The sequence below is a fragment of the Hordeum vulgare genome, chromosome 4H (genome assembly GCF_904849725.1).
Source record: "Hordeum vulgare subsp. vulgare chromosome 4H, MorexV3_pseudomolecules_assembly, whole genome shotgun sequence".
Taxonomy (NCBI): Eukaryota; Viridiplantae; Streptophyta; class Magnoliopsida; order Poales; family Poaceae; genus Hordeum; species Hordeum vulgare.
The window spans coordinates 31,469,328-31,475,103 of NC_058521.1; positions in this window are offsets into that span (position 1 = coordinate 31,469,328).

Below are 5,776 nucleotides of genomic sequence, written 5' to 3' on the forward strand. Positions count from 1 at the left end.
AGCAATGATGAGGATGTGGAGATTGAACCTACGGTTAATCCTGATAACCCACAACCTAAGAGATACGATAAGAATGACTTCACTGCTAGGAAGCATGGTAAATAAAGGGAGCCATGGGTTCAGAGACCTATGCCCTTTCCTCCAAAGCCATCCAAGAAAAAGGATGATGAGGATTTTGAGCGCTTCGTTGAGATGATAAGACCCGTCTTTCTGCAGATGTGGTTAACTGATATGCTCAAAATGTCTCCATATGCCAAGTACATGAAAGATATCATGACTAATAAACAGAAGATACCAGATCTTGAGATCTCCAACATGCTTACCAATTACACTTTCAAAGGTGGAAATCCTAAGAAACTTGGTGATCCCGGAGTGCCCACTATACCTTGCTCCATTAAAGGAAACTACGTAAGAACTGCCTTATGTGACCTTGGAGCCGGTGTTAGTGTTATGTTGCTCTCTCTTTATCGTAGAATTGAACTGGATAAGTCAACACCCACTGAAATTTCTCTACAAATTGCCGACAAATTAACTGCTTTCCCTATCGGTATTTGCGAGGATGTGCCTGTTGTGGTTGCTAATACCACTATCTTAACAGACTTTGTTATCTTGGATATTCCCAAGGACGATGCCATGGTTGTCATCCTCGGAAGACCCTTTTTAAACACTGCAGGGGCTGTTATAGATTGCAACAAAGGCAATATCACTTTCCATGTCAACGGTAATGAGAATACAGTGCACTTTACGAAGAAACGATATCAAGTACATTGCATCAATGCTATCGAAAAGACTTCATCGATTCTTATTGGGAGCTTTGAATGCCCTATTCCTCATGTCAAGATGAAGTATGATTGCTTGTTGGGGAGATACATATCCCCATTGAGGTGACTTAGTGGCTATTCGAAAATTCTTCGTTCTCTTTTGTGATTCGAGAAGGTTTTGTCATGAGGGTTTGATCAACCCCATTGACGGATTTCTTTCGGTGACCATGAAATGGATGAATCAAAGAGTCACATACCTCTGTTTTAAGCTTTCACTTTCTGTTGCTTAGAAGAAAAATGATAGATTTAGTTTAGTTTTTCCTGTTTTCTGTTTTAGCGTCCCGGAGAAAAATACCCCGAAAATAGAAGTTCTCCGATGGCCCTGAAAATCTAGTATGATTTTTTCTGGAATATTTGAAAAATACTGGGACTGAGAACTGGCCTGGGGGCCACACCAGTGGGCCACAAGCCATGTAGCCTCCGCCCCCTGGTGGCGGCTACCAAGCTTGTGGGGCCCACAGGGACTCCCTCCACTAATTCCAGCTCCCATCCTCTTCTTCCACCTCCAGAAAAAAAAATTGTTTCACAGCTCAAACCCGTGTTCTTGCTCATTTGGCTGTGATTTTCGATCTCCTTGCTCAAAGCACCATTCTACGAACCGTTTTGGGGAAATTACTCCTTGGTAAGTGACTCCTCCATTGGTCCAATTAGTTTTTGCTCTAGTGCTTTATCCTTCGCGTATTCTTGCTACCTTGGTGACCCTGGTCTTGAGCTAGAAATGTTGATTTTAGCTGGTCCCAAGTAGTTTTAGCGCGTGATACGGTCTCTAGGCACTAGTAGGAGTAGTTGCTACGAGTTGGGTTAATTCTTACTCACTTTTCTTTCGAAGTCTCTAAAAATTTCAGATTTTTTCAGAGCTAAAAAAGGAAAAATATGAGGAGGTTCTTGAGAGGCTCTTCAAGCCGTAACCCCAAGGAGGATGAGAAGAACCACCCCAAGCACGCGGTTCCTCGAGTCACAGAAGTTCGAGCGTGCGAGTGGCCAAGTGATGAATTTTTGCACGCCGCTGGGCTTTATGAAGACTTTTATAACTTGGTGGAGAACGCAGGTCTTACTGCGTTCGTTGAAGATAAGTGCTCACAATACCTCCTCCTCACCAATATTTTCGTTCAAAGCTTCAACTTTTATTCGAGGAAGAATCCTCCCATGGTTGAGTTCATGTTATACGACATCCCCCAGTGCATGACACTACAGGATTTTTGCAATGTATGCAAATTACCTTATGTTGGGGATATCTGTGACCCTCGTCCACAGGACTTGGAGGATTTCATAGGTACTATTGTTGTTGGAGAGGAGAGAGGAGTGTCTCGCACTAGAATTGCTAGCATACATTTTCCTGTGCTTCGGTACTTCTCATTATTTGCGGGAAAATGTTTGATTGGCCGTGGGGAGGCTGGATCACTTAGCTCTCCAGATCTTGCAGTTTTGCGCGAAGGCCTTTATAACGGTAAGACTTATAGACTAGGTGCTATAGTAGCCCAGCGGTTGAACACCAACCATTCCAAGGGTGTCGTCTACGAAGGTATCTATGCTACCCGTCTTTTAAGACACTTTGAGATACCTGTTAGACTAGGGGAGGAAGGAGAGATGCTTCTTCCTGAGAAATATCTGGATTATGAGAGCATGGTTCGCCATGATTTTCTGGATAGAGATGCTAGTAGACGAATGATTTATAACCTGGTATTTAGTCAGGGTACTCGAGAGACTATTACTTTGACTGCTCCTTCTTTGTTCGATCTTCATGCAGGCAGATAGACTATTATGCCCTCGGACATCTACGCATATTGGGGTTTGGCCCAACCACAGGTGCCCGTGCCCGAGCCGCCAGTCGAGTACCAGACGCCAGTTTATCAGTGGGAGCGAGAGGAGCTCACACAGCAGTGGCATCCACAGTCTGCTCCGGAGTATCCCGAAGCTGGTTATTTCCCACCTTGGGAGTAGACCAAGCTAGGCCAAAAGCCTAAGCTTGGGGGAGTACGTGTTCTCACCGACCTTACATTCATGCTTATGCTTTCACTTTGTTAGCCGGTGTTTACACTTTGCCACTGTATTGTCCATGCTAGTTTATTTACGTTTTCTTGTTTTCTTGTTTTGTGTCCTTTAGAGAAAACCCAAAAAGATTTTTCTTTCTTCTTTTGCTTGTTGGGAGTTTTCCCGTGTAAATAGTTTTCTTTTTCTTTGGGTCAAGGTAGAAGATATTGGTTACAATGTTTAGTGGCTCTTGCATGCATACCTGTTTAGCTTTCAAAGAGTCATATTACTTTGTCTTCTCCTTTGTGTTTGCCTGCAGATTCAGCTTAGTCCAATGCACGAGCACTCTTATTATTGTTCACATCGTTCGATCGTGCAAGTGAAAGGCAATAATGATGATATATGATGAAGTGACTGAGACTGGAAAAGCTGGTATGAACTCTATCTATTTTGTTTTTGTAAATATGACTAGCTTGTCATGCCTGATTCAGCTTTGTTGTGAGAGAACCATGTTTGCAATGACAACTTAGAGATCATAGTTTCTCATGCCATGCTTAACTAGCTGAGAGCTTATAATGGTTTGTCTTGAATGCCAACATAGATTTTGAGATGACTATGATGTAGTATGATAGGATGGTATTCTCCTTTGAATGATTCAAGTGGCTTGACTTGGCGCATGTTCATGCATGTAGTTGAAACAAAATCATCATAGCCTCTATGATGTTCATGTTCATGATGATTTATATCTTGTTCATGCTTGCATTCAATGTTAGTCAAACTCATTGCATCTTGATGACCGTTGTCGCTCTCTAGTTGGTCGCTTCCCAGTCTTTTACTAGCCTTCACTTGTACTAAGCGGAATACTGCTTGTGCATCCACTTCCATAAAACCCAAAAGTTTTTCCATGAGAGTCCATCATACCTACCTATTTGCGGTATCTACCTGCCGTTCCAAGTAAATTTGCATGTGCCATTCTCTAAACCTTCAAGAAATAATCTGTTTTGCATGCCCGAACCGCTCATGTGGTGACAGGGGGCTATTGGTATCTTCCATGTTAGGTGTGTTATCCTCGACATGTGTTTATTCACTGTCATTCACAAGAAAGGGGCCGCTAATTGGAATGCCCAGTTCCACGCTTAAATCGAAAACATAACTATAAAACAAGACTCCCCCCCGTATTGATGTTAGTATGGACGGTACCCGAGGATTCGGCTAGCCGTGGAGTGTGATTGATTGGTGGTGGGGGGTTAAAACTTTACTTTTCTGTTTGGGAACCACCTATAGCATGAGTAGCATGGAAGATATTGATAACTCTTGGTCATTGCGTTGACAATGAAAGCATGCCACCCAAAATTATTATCTCTGTTTTCAAAGCTTGAGCTCTGGCACCTCTTTAAATCAATGCTTCCCTCTGCGAAGGGCCTGTCTATTTATTTTCCTGTTGAGTCATCCTCTTCTTTTATAAGCACCAATTAGAGAGCACCTCTGTCATTTTTATGCTTTGCTTTTGATTGATATTGAGTATGACTATGACTAGATCTTCGTTGCTATGAATTACAATGTTTAGTCAGCCCTTGATCTTTGAAAGTGCTCTGCATTTATGTTTTGCGGTCTCAGAAAGAGCTAGCGAGATACCACCTATTCATATTGCTTCATGCTTGATTTGATTGAATTGTTGGTATTTGAAACTCATTATTATTTGCTCCTTAGCTGATTAGGCCATTGATATTAGTTTACCGTGAGACCGTTGTGTCACTTGCTTATGTGGTTAACTTGTGATCTTGCTGAAATTCTGGTTATGAGTTGGACATAGTTGCAACAACAAGATCAAACAGAGTTTGTAAAAGTTTTTCTTTCTCTTTCAGTTTGTCAACTGAGTTGCTTGGGGACAAGCAAGGTTTTAAGCTTGGGGGAGTTGATACGTCTCCATCGTATCTACTTTTCCAAACTCTTTTGCCCTTGTTTTGGACTCTAATTTGCATGGTTTGAATGGAACTAACCTGGACTGACGCTGTTTTCAGCAGAATTGCCTTGGTGTTGTTTTTGTGCAGAAATGAAAGTTCTCGGAACGTCCTGAAAATTTACGAAGAATATTTCTGGAAAAATATGAAAAATACATGTGCAAAGATCCACCGGAAGGGATGGGCCAGTGGGCCACAAGCCCTGTAGCCGCCACCCCCTGGTGGCGGCTAGCAAGATTGTGGGGCCCACGTGGCTCTGCCGCCCCCAAACTCAGCTCTATAAATTCACTTTCATCCTAGAAAAAATCAAGAGAGAAGATTTCGTCGCGTTTGCGATACGGAGGCGCTGCCACATCCTGTTCTTCATCTGGAGGGCAGATCTGGAGTCCGTTTTGGGCTCCGGAGAGGGCAAATCGTCGCCATCGTCATCATCAACCTTCTTCCCTCTCCAATTCCATGAAGCTCTCCATCGTTCGTGAGTAATCTATTCGTAGGCTCGCTGGGCGGTGATGAGTAGGATGAGATCTATCATGTAATCGAGTTAGTTTTGACGGGGATTGATCCCTAGTATCCACTATGTTCTGAGATTCATGTTGCTACTACTTTGCCATGCTTAATGCTTGTCACTAGGGGCCGAGTGCCATGATTTCAGATCTGAAATTATTATGTTGTCACCAATATATGTGTGTTTTAGATCCGATCTTGCAAGTTGTAGTTACCTACTATGTGTTATGATCCGGCAACCCCGGAGTGACAATAACCGGAACCACTCCCGGTGATGACCATAGTTTGAGGAGTTCATGTGTTCACCAAGTGCTAATGCGTTGGTCCGGTTCTTTATTAAAAGGAGAACCTTAATATCTCGTAGTTTCCTTTTGGACCTCGCTGCCACGGGAGGGATGGACAATAGATGTCATGCAAGTTCTTTTCCCTAAGCGCGTATGACGACACACGGAATGCATGGCTACATCACATTGACGAACGTGAGCTAGCCACATATCTCTCCGTGTTATAACTGTTGCA